Raw genomic sequence first — 12,035 nt, 5'->3', positions numbered from 1 at the left:
TGGGTCAGCTTCACATCCAAGCAGCCTCCCCTACAAGCAGAGACAGAGGTGCCTCACCCCCTCACCCCACCAAAAAAAACCCAAAAACCACCTCTGGGTTTACACACCATGGACCACTTAGTGCCAGAGGGAGGGGAATGCTTCTTTCCCAACAGCCATAGCAAAAAAGCCCCAGGCCTGCTCTCACTGGACAGATTGGGGCCACATGCTCATCCCTTATCAAATCACTGTGCACCTGACCCATGAGGTGGGAGGGAGGTTTGACCCTCAAGAACTACATGAGTGTGGGGGTGTTCCCCCAAAGGAAACTGGGTTGCTATTTCCAGAAAAAAATGAATGTAGAAAAAAAGACATCCACCTTTGGCCAACACAGGAGGAGGCCCTACGTGGGACGGAGACAGGAGCACCAGCCCTGTGAGCACAGCCCGAGACCCCACCTCTTCCTTCATCCAGGCTGGAAGTTGGGTCCCAGCTTCGGACACCCACTGTGTTTTCTAGAGCATCTGCCTCCCTTGTGGGGGCCCAATGGCCACCAGGGGGCGCTGCTGCCTCTAAACTGTGAGAAATCAAGGCCCTTTTTGGCTAGTCTTGCCCACTGTTGCTGAAAAACTCTGCAGGACAATGCTAATCGAGTGCAGGTTTCCCATCACTTTCAACGGCGACAATTATAGTGTTTTGCCCATCAACTACAAGCCCCCAAACAATTTTCTATAACATTAATAGACACAGGAAGGCACCTCTGAATAACTCACTATCTTGGAGAATGCTCCAAGCATCACTCCCTGCACACCCAACTAGGCATGGTTGATCCCCACCCTGCTTAGTCCATCAGAGCACCCAGGTGCCAACTCACATCTGGTTGGCAGAGCTCCCCGCAGTTTTCCCAGACGCCCGCCTGTGGCTGGCAGCCCTGGCCATCCAGTGTGAGGTGTAATCGAAGACCTGAGTCACGTGGCTTTGTTAGAAATGCATTGAGTTACAGGGCTGTGACTATACACTTTCCTTTGTAATTGTCAGCCGGAAGTTGTACTGTACATGTGTTTTATGAAGTTCTGGGACTCAGAGGATATGGCCCACCTGCGGGTTCTGAGCAGATCACGTCCTGGAGCGTCTGAGAGGACACAGCTCAGCCTGGCCAGGAAGGAGGGGTCTAGGAGGAGAGGCTGCTGCTCTGTGGGGACTGAAGGGGCCACGGCCCTGCCCTGGGGCAGCTGAGGAATGTAGCCCTATTCCAGGGTATCTGTCCGAAATTTGGGCATTAAAAGTCTGGGAAAATGTCAATCGGGGCCCCTGTGGGTTCTGCCAGCATCATTGCTGCCTTGGAGGGAAAGTGGGGTGGGGAGATTATCATTCACTCAACAGCCATTCACCAGTTTCCTTTGTATGCTAGGGGTCAGCGAGCCCCACTTTCTCCTGTTCCCACCAACCTGCCACCCACCCCCGAGAAGTCCCAAAGAGATTAGAAAAATAATAATAACCACAGGGTTGCTTTGAAGTAGTGCTGGAATTTTGATCTTCAGAATAACTGCCTATCAAAACTCTCACTTCCATGTCATTGCTGTGCATCTCTGAGCCAGAGTATTTGGCCCGTCTCATCTAATTACTGTAACCACATCAGGAACAGCAGCAAGGCTCTGCACTCATTGTTATGTTTATAGCTGAATATTCACTTTCAAATATAGAAAAGCCTCCTGGGTGCAACTTGGAATGGAAAGCTCCGTATGCGGTTTATAAATTGGCATTCTCCAGTCAAATTCAAGGAGAAATGTGCAATTATCCTTTCACAACAGTTACTCTGAAAGTAAAATGGCACCATGGTTAACGATGATTGTGATGGGCATTCGTTTTATATTCAGAAATAATTGTTGTGAATGTTCAAATAGTGGTGTAAGGAGGGAATGGATTTTTTGTTTCTGCAGAAAAGGAATACTACTTAAATCCTGCAGTTATTAAGTGAGCAGCTGTTCCAGTTCTACTGCTGTATAACAAACCGCCCCAAACTCAGTGGTGTAAAATAGCAACCATTTATTATGCTCAAGATTATGTGGCTCAGAAAGTCAGACCGAGAGCAGCAGGGACCGCTTGTCTCTGCTTCGTGATGTCCAGGTCCTCATCTAGGAGACCTAAAGGGCAGAGTGTGGCTCAGTGAGCAGGGACTGGATTGTGAGCTTCCTTACGAGCCTGGTTTCTGGGCTGGAAGGCTCAAAGGCTGGGCTCAGTTCGGACTTCCAACTCAGTGTCTGTCCAAGTGGCTTGCGCATCCCGCCAGCATGGCTGTCCCAGGACTTTTGAATTTCTCGCATGGTTCAGGGCTCCGGAGGGAACATTCCAGCAAATGCTGCCTTTTGCACCCAGTCTCACTTCTGCTTTACTCTGGGGTTGAAGCAGTCACACACCTGCCCAGACCCAATGAGAGGAAACAGAGACAGACCCCAACTCTCTTATCTGTTGAAAAAATTTTGGCTACAGGAACTACTGACTATGGAAGCACGTCGGCCGCTGACAGAAGAGGAATTACACTAAATTATCACTAACGTGTTCAGCCTGGACGATTCACCTGCTATAGTCCTATATAATAAAAGCCTAATATGCAAATCGACCGAATGGCGGGACCACTGGTGGAACAACCGGCTGCTATGACACGCACTGACCACCAGGGGCCAAACGTCAACACAGGAGCTGTCCCTAGCCCGCAGGCCCCAGGCCAGCCAAGGTGGGTGCCAGCGGGAGCCCCCCAATCGCCCTGCCAGTTTCCCCACAGAGGGAGGCGACCAGTGGTGGCAGGGTGACCGGGGGTGGGGGGTGGGGGAGGGGGTCTGGCTAGCAAGTGGGCCGGTGCCGCCCCCCAATCACCCCATGGGTCGCCCTGCAGATGGGCCCTGATTGCCTGCCAGGCCTAGGGACCTTACCCATGCACGAATTTCTTGCATCAGGCCTCTAGTGTGGATAATAAAATTCTGACAGTAATACATGTCTAATACATTTTCTGATTTGTTTATATATCTTAGTAATTCATTCTTAGATAGTGATATTCATTCAGCTTTGGCCATATCTCTTTAAGTTTAAAAATTTTTTTAATTACAGTTGACATTCAATATTATATTAGTTTCAGGTGTGCAGCATAGTACATTTATATAACTTACAAAGTGATCCCCTTGGTAAGTCCTGCACCCATCTGACATGATATAGTTATTACAACATTATTGACAACATTCCCTGTGCTGCATTTTACATCCCCATGGCTAATTTGCAACTATCAATCTTAAAGGTCCCAAGCACAGACCCACTTATGTTGGAAGCTGCCCATTGTCTTCACTAGCAGAGGTGTTGACAAGGAAGCGGGAAGGCTGGAGACCTTGAGCTCTGAAAGGTCAGAGCCATACACCCACTGTCTGGTTGAGACAATGGTAGCTAAAGCAACTTCCACCTTTTAGTCTTATGTAAATCCTTGCTGATGGGCTATCATCGAGCTGTTACTGGAAATTGCCTGCCTAAGGGCTATGGGTGGATCCCAAACCTTAATAAAAGGGATCGCAAGGCCAGAGCAAAACGTAGTCCTCTCTTGGCCCCCGATTCCCAAATTAATATTTTCTTGTCTTGTCTCTTTCATTTGTGTGCAGCCTCCTCCAGAGCCCGAACCCTGAACCTGAACCCTGAACCCCATGCGGGACGTGGGGGGTACACTCACAACTGGCAGCCCAACGTGAGGCATTCGCACACTTACTCACAAACATTCACCCTAAGCTCCAGAGAAGTAACAGCAGCTAGATGAGCTGCAGGGACGTCAGGGGAGAAACTGAATTATCTGGCATCAGGGCAAGAGCAGCTGTTCTGGGACAGAAGTGTTATCAGGCACCATTGTTCCATTGTGGAGATCTCCCCAACTCAGCCTGCAGGTGCAGACAGGTGCCACAACTGAGCCTCCATTAATCTAACACTGCTCTTGCCCCGCCTGGTGATTCTCTGAGACCCCATACCACCCAATTCAAGTGCACACCAGAGATCTTTCTGAGGATAATCCACACAAATGGCTGTCCTGGCCCCATACTGCAGACTTTCCTAAAATCTCTCAAAGGTCCACAAATCCCAAACAAGCAGCAGCTGGCCTCAGGATACCCTGTACCTCTTGCCAAATGGCCTCAAGCTCAGCACTAGTGCAACTAATCTCCGTTCACAGCATAACCGCCCTAAGGCACCTTTAAGCCCAGCACAGGCAACTACCACCAAATTGCAGATTCTTTGTAACTCCTATTGTTAGGTCAAGGCAGGGGGGAAAGACCACAGCCATGCAAGCACCCGCAAGGTAGATGGTGACGAAGATAACTGGCGCCTTCCCAGACCCTTGCTAGCCTTCCCAGACCCCTGCCCGAGGCAGGAATTCCACACCTCTCATGCTCTCCACCCTCCCCTCACCAAACAGCTGTATAAAGGAAGTACCTAAGCCCCTGTTTTGGCGCGAACTCCCCTGGCCCACTCTCGGACCGGTGAGTTTCGCCCGGGAGCGCAAGATTAAAACCTCCCCCCCTTTCCATGGCCTGGACTCTGTGTCTTGTTTCCTGCGTCGCAAACCTTTCACCTATCAGGTGGCCCTAGGTCAGATACAGGTAGCAGCTGACCTTGACCTGCACCAGAGCCCCTCCCAAGAGGCTCCTGAACCACCATACCCAGTGGCCAGCTTCAGATCACACTTGAGCACTACCCAATTAGTGCCACACACACAAAAAACACACCTAAAGGGTGGACTCAGCAGGCACCAGAGCCCTGCTAAAGCAAGGGGCCAGCCTCCACACAATAGCTTGTCCTCTGTAGTCACAACCAGTCAGCCCACCCACTGATGTGCCAATCCCACCCACTGACGTGCCAATAGCCATCAAGGCTCCATCACAACAGGAGACCACACACAACTCACACAAGGGACACCCCTGGGGCACCTGTCTCAGGTAAACAGGAAGACGGTACCACTGGGCCCCACAGGACACCTACTACACAAGGACGCTTGCCAAAACTAGGAGATGTCGCAGATCTACCTAATATGTAGAAACAAACACAGGGAAACAGCCAAAATGAGGAGACAAAGAAACATGTCCCAGATGAAAGAACAAGACAACACTCCAGGGAAGGAACTATACAAAATGGAGGCAAGCAATCTACCAGATGTAGAGTTCAAAACACTGGTTATAAGAATGCTCAATAAACTTAGGGGAAGAATAGATGATCTCAGTGAGAACTTCAACAAAGAGATACGAAATATTAAAAAAGAAGGCAGAATACATAAAAAAGAACCAGTCAGAAATAAAAAAAAAATACAATAACTGAAATGAAAGATACATTGGATGGAATCAAAAGCAGATTAGATGAAGCACAGGAACAAATCAGCAATTTGGAATACAAGTTAACAGAAAACACCTAATCAGAATGGTAGAAGGAAAAACAAATTTTTAAATGAGGATAGTTTAAAGGGCCTCTGGTACAACACCAAGTGTATCAACATGCCCATCATAGGGATACCAGAAGGAGAAGAGAGAGAGCAAGGGACTAAGAACCTATTTAAAGAAATAATGGCTGGAAACTTTCCTAACCTGGTAAAGAAAATAGACATACAAATTCAGGAAGCATAGAGAGTCACAAACAAGATGAACCCAAAGAGGCCCACTCTAAATCACATCATAATTAAAATGCCAAAGGTTAAAGAAAAAAAAGAGATTTTTATTTATTTATTTTTAAATATATTTTTAATTCACTTCAGAGAGGAAGGGAGAGGGGGAGAGAGATAGAAACATCAGTGATGAGAGAGAATCATTGATTGGCTGCCTCCTGCATGCCCCCTACTGGGTTTCGAGCCCACAACCCTGGCATTTACCTTTGACCAGAATCAAACCCAGGATCCTTCAGTCTGCTGGCTGACACTCTATTCACTGAGCCAAACCAGCTAGGAGAAAAAAAAAATGAGGGAGAATTTTAAAAGCAGCAAGAGAAAAGCAATTAGTTACCAACAAAGGAGCTCTCATAAGACTGTCAGCTGATTTCTCAACAGAAACATTGCAGGCCAGAAGGGATTGGCATGAAATATTCAAATGACCTATAATCAATTCTACTCTCCCCAGCAAAGCTATAATTTAGATTCGAATGACAGCGATAAAGACCTTTCCAGACAAGAAGAAGCTAAAGGACTCAATCATTGCCAAACCAAGAAATGTTAAAAGGACCTTTTAAAGTAAAAGAATGAAAAAAAGGAACATAAATATGAATAATAAAATGGCAATAACTATGTAAATATCAATAATCACTTTAAATATAAATAGATTAAGTCTCCAGTCAAAAGATATAGGATAGGATGTCAGAGGAATGGCAGTGTGAAAGGTTACCCTGGTCTCTCTCCTTGAAGTTACTACTATTTCAACAGCTATAATTCAACAAAGGATTCCCTGCTCAACACACAGACACATCTGAGGATCCACATATTGAAACATCTTAAGGTGGGTGAGTCAGAACAAGTAAGGGAGGAGGAAAGGAAAAAGAGCAGAGATCCAAAGCTCACTGTGAGTCTCAGGAGAGGGGAGGAATCAAGATGCTGCCTGCACTCCCTGCCGCCTAGAGTAGCAAAGAGATAGAGTGAGTATTCCTGCCTGTGTGGTTGGTCGATGCTGTGGCTAAACCCAGTGACTTAGGGAGAGACAAAGTGCAGAGGTGCAGCCGTGGTGGTCCAGTGACTGCCACTGCCAGGCAGGAAAACAAAGCCAACAAGTTTGGCTGCCCTCCCTCACACTCCCAGCACTTCCCTCCCCTCATCCTTCCAGAGCTAGCAGTGGGCACCCAAAGAAGCCGCAGAAGTGTGTCAGGCTACAAAGCACATTATCTACAACCTTGAAAACTGGAGAAAAAGAAGCATTTTTTCCTGAGTGACAGTAGCATGCTGCAACTCATCCCAGCCATGGGGTGGAGATACAGAGGGGAAGCAGCTGAGGTCTGGCAGTCACCATTAGTAGGAGTACAAAGCCACAAATGCACCAGTTGGGCTCTCCCACCTCATCCTGCCCCTACCAATTGTGGTTACACTGCCCATATCATCTGGTTGCAGGGGATAGCACTGGGATTTCACAGGCTTGGAACTCCAACACCAACTGCATTGCCCCACAGGGGTAGTTCCCTGAGACAAGGCAATCTGATCACAAAGATGCCCACCTCCCCATGGAATACAGGGTATTTTCCACAAACCTACAGAGATCTGAGAGGCTAGAGCAGTGGGGAAAAAAAAAAAAAAGAAAAGAAAAGAAAAGAAAAAATTTGCACTTCAGCCCCTCCTTCTGGAATTAAAGAAAGAGCAGATTTCCTTCCATAAATGCTTAGTCAGAGAAATAATTCATCAAATACCATGAATAACCAAAGTAACAAGGCAGCTAAGAAATTATTTCTTTTAATTTATAGAAAATAAATGTAAACACATGGAAAGATGGGATTTAAATGACAGAGAAAAGATGATTGCAGTTCTGGAAATATTCAATGAGATATAAGAAAACACAGATAGGCAGTTTAATGAACTCAGAAATAAAATCAACAAAGGGAATACTTTACCAAAGAGATTGAGACTTAAAAAAAAAAAAAGAAGAAATTCTGTAGCTGAAGAACTCAATAGAAGAGATGAAGAATGAACTAGCAAGCTTATGAAATAGAGCTGATCAGATGGAGGAAAGAATTAGTGATACTGAAGATAGAAATCTAAAAATGATACAGAAGGAATCCTTGAGAGTAAAAAAAATTAAATAATTCAATAAGAACTCTCTGACTCCACCAGAAAGAGCAATCCTATGTAATAAAAGACTAATATGCAATGACTGATGGAACGACCCGTCACTAAGATATGCACTGACCACCAGGGGGCAGATACTCAACATAGGAGCTGCCCCCAGCCCGCAGGCCCCAGGCCAGCCAAGACAGGTGCCAGCAGAGGTGGGGGGAGGGTGGGGGGGAGGGGGCATTGGCCCCGCCAGTTGCCCTGCAGAAGGAGGTGACTGGCAGCAGTGGCAGGGGGTGGGGCCAGCGAGTGTGCAGTGCCAGGTTGGCCAAGGCAGGTGCCAGTGGGGGCCCCCCGATCGCCCTGCTGGTCGCCCCACAGATCAGCCCTGATTGCTGGCCAGGTCTAAGGACCCTACCCATGCATGAATTTTATGCATTGAGCCTCTAGTATAAGAATAATGGGTGTACCAAAGGACAGGAGAGAGAGATTGGCACAGAGAGCCTATTCAAGCAAATAGTTGACAAAACTTCCCAAAACTATAGAGAAAAGCTAGATCCTCAAATCTAGGAAGCAAACAGAACACCTAATTATCTCAATCAAAAAAGCCTTCTCGCCGAAACCGGTTTGGCTCAGTGGCTAGAGGGTCGGCCTGTGGACTCAAGGGTCCCAGGTTCGATTCTGGTCAAGGGCATGTACCTTGGTTGCGGGCACATCCCCATTAGGGGGTGTGCAAGAGGCAGCTGATAGATGTTTCTAACTCTCTATCCCTCTCTCTTCCTCTCTGTAAAAAAATCAATAAAATATATTAAAAAAAAAAAAAAGCCTTCTCCATGGCACATTATATTAAAATTGCCAAAAATTAACGAGGGAGATCCAAGAGGGCAGTGGATTAGGTGGAAGCTCACTCAAACTGGAATTACAACTAAAGTATTTGAAAAATCAATAAAATATATTTTTTAAAAAATAATAATTCACATATATTTGAGCACCTACTGTGTGCTAAGCAACACGGAAAAACAAACCAACATGGTCCTGTTTTGAGTCTTTCTTTGTCTGCTCCTGCAAGCTCGAATGGGTTGCAGGCTTGTCGTGGGCTGGAAGGCCTCTCCTCCAGGCCACAGTCTGGCTTTGGCCTGTGGCTCAGCACAGACCTCACCTATAACCTCATCCTCAGCCTGCCACAGGTGGGCTCTGTGGCACCTTCAAGGGCAACAGTGACTCCAGGGGTGATGCTGAGGCCCACATTACCTTGGAGAAGAAGAGCAAGTGCTGGAGGCTAATTCCACCAGGTCATAGATGCAAGAAGTTCATCAAAAGGTTGATGGACCTTGGGGCTTCAGCAGGGCTGAAGATCTACGCATTATTGCCTGCTGCCAGACAGCTGAAGGCAGTTCCCCCAACCTGATAAAACTTTACTGTTTACAAAACTTTACCTTTGATATGTATATCTGCTTTGCTATAGGGCAAACTGTGGGAATAAAAAGCCTTGGGCCCGGAGATTCGAGGACTTAGTTACCAGAACTAAGCCTCCTCTGGCTCCCCAAAATGCCTCCCAAATTTGTATTTCATGTCTAGTCTCTTTATTGATTTGTGTCACAGCTCTTTCTCCAGATTCCTGAACCCTAGTAGATGCAGATAAGACCCCGGCAAGCAAGGTTTGTGAGAATGACTGTGGGGCTGCGTGTCCGGTCTATAGTGAGGAGGGACGGACCGTCAGCCAGGAGGCGATGCTGGCTCCTGCAGGACCCCAGGGCCCTGTGCCCTCTGCCACAGTGAAATCCACCCAGATCCATATGTATCCAGCTGTGTCAGTGATCTACCTGTGTCTGGCTGGGCACGGTGACCGCATTCCCTGCTTGCCCTGTAGACGTATGCCACAGTCTGTCAGGCTGCAAACGTCACTATTGGGCGCTGGCGGAATTCTTCCTCCTGCGCCGAGTCACGGTTAAGCAGGATGGGCACTCATCCATATGCTCCACAGACAAAAACACTTCTGTAACTCCTGCGTGCTCTCAGCCACTCCCCACGTTTCAAAGCCTGGGGTGGCAGGAGCTTCCAGACTCTCCCCAGCCTCCATCAGAGCCTGTGCTCTACCGATTGCTATGAATTTTAATACAACCCCTGGGCTTACTCTGTGACCCTGTGCTGTTCCCCACCTTCTGTCAAGTGATTGGGTGTTTTTTTCCACTCTCAGAAAGCCTGACCTGAGAGGCCCACCTTTCTAATTCCCGGAGATGCCAAAATAATAATCCAACAGCTGCTAATACTTGCTGAGCATCCTCGCTGTCCCAGCGTGGGGCTGAGGGCTCCATACGCTTGTTGCTGTCACCTCCTCAGAAACACCTTGTGAGTGAGAGACAACTATGTTTTTCTCCTCTTACAGTTGGGGAAACTGAGGCTCGAAGAGGTAGTCAGTCATTTGTTCACAGCTAATAAAGGACATTGTGAGACTCAAACGCAAGATTTTCTTTTTCCAAGGATGGAAGAAGTTTTATTATACAACATCCTTCAATTCTTTCTTTTTTATTCACTTTAATTCTAAGTCTAGAAATTTTCCAACATAAACAAAAGTAGAGAGAATAGTATGACAAATGCGCCTGTATCCATCAGGCAGCCCAACCACGGCCAAGTTGTGGCTAATCTTGTTTTATCCACTCACTCCTCACCTTATTTATTTATGTTTGTAAAGTAAATCCCAGACATTGTGTAAACCTGTAAATACTTCAGCATGAGCCTTCAATAAATTAGGATTAAAAAAAAGGTCATGATTTGTTCACACCTAACAAATTAAATAACTATTCCCTGATATCATGAAAAACCTAGTCCATATTCAGACCTTTCTGATTGTCCCCCAAACATCCTGCTCTCCTTCCCTGCAGCACAGCTTTTGCTGACTCCCTAGAGCTTGGATATCAGACGTTTGAAAATTAGAGCTGCAATAGGAACAAGACACATTCTCTGGGGGCCACCACTCCCTTGCCCAACCCACAGGCACTGAAAGCCTCCAGGGGACCATCCTGGGGGTCAGGACACCCCTAAAACCATGCCCTGCCCTATGTTAGAGTCACTATGAATCTGACCCCTAGGCAGTAGGGAGCCCTCAAAAGCTTTGGAGTAAGGGAGAAGTGGGACAGTGCTCATGAAGCCGGAAAGGTACCGGACTGGAGGCTGTTTCTGGAAGAACAATAGGTCACGTTTACCCGGGGCTCATGATGTGCCAGGCACTGCCACAGACAATTTATTTTACTTGCACACTCCTCAAAACAAGTCTGAGGCCAGTCCTAAAGAGCCCATGTTAGGGAGGGGGGTGCTGGGCCCTAGCGAGGTGAAGCAACAGGTCAGAGGCAGGCTGGGATGTGAAGCACTGGGACAGGGAGCAGGGACATGGGGCGTGCAGATCCTAGGCCTCCTTATCTGTTTCCTTCACCCTGCTCAGCGCACAGCACACTTACCCCAAGCACAGCCGCCACCTGCTCTGCCTGGCCCCCCACTTCCCAGGTCTCTGCATCTCCACGCAGTGGCACCGGCCCCGGCCCCGTGGGGCCCTGCCCACTCTCATAGCTGTGCCTGCCGCGACGTGCACCTGTGGTTCCCAGACAGGTGTGTGTGCCCCCAGCACCTCAGCTGTGAGCACAGCAGCTACTCCTACTAGGTGAGTGGCGGTCTGGGTCTTGCTCCTATGAGGGGACCAGGCATCTTGAAGATCAGGAACCCCCCAAACATGCCAGGAATAGGTCCCCAATCCAGGACACCCATATTCAACGGGTGTAGATGGCAGACTGGGGATTTACCAGGTGCTACAATTCATGTCTGTAGTATTGATGATTTTTACGAAGCTCATTCCCTGTGCTCAGCACTGTGTGCTAAGTGCTTTCTTTCTTTTTTAAAAAAAATATATTTTTATTGATTTCAGAGGGGGAGAGAGAGATAGAAACATTGATGATGAGAGAGAATCACTGATTGGCTGCCTCCTGCACGCCCCACACTGGGGAACGAGCCTGCCACCCCGGCATGTGCCCTGACTGTGCTTTAGTGTTATTGCTGTTGTTAGTGTTATTTTAGTGTCCAACATTTAAGTCCTGACCATTTGCCAGGTCCAATACTACTATTGCTAATAATAATTTTTAAAAAAATGTATTGGATACTTACTTTGTGTCCATGTCGGGCTTTCTGCTGAGGGAAACAGGTGTCACAGTTTGCTGTCCTCTGAGCCCCACAGAGCGTCAGGCACTCCCTGTAGTTGACTCTCCGCGTCACCTTCATGCCCATCCTCATGCTGAGTCAGCCCATTGGCCTCTGC

The sequence above is a fragment of the Eptesicus fuscus genome, chromosome 21, assembly GCF_027574615.1.
Source record: "Eptesicus fuscus isolate TK198812 chromosome 21, DD_ASM_mEF_20220401, whole genome shotgun sequence".
NCBI lineage: Eukaryota > Metazoa > Chordata > Mammalia > Chiroptera > Vespertilionidae > Eptesicus > Eptesicus fuscus.
The sequence above is the reverse complement of the archived record's forward strand: the minus strand, read 5'-3'. Positions refer to the sequence as shown.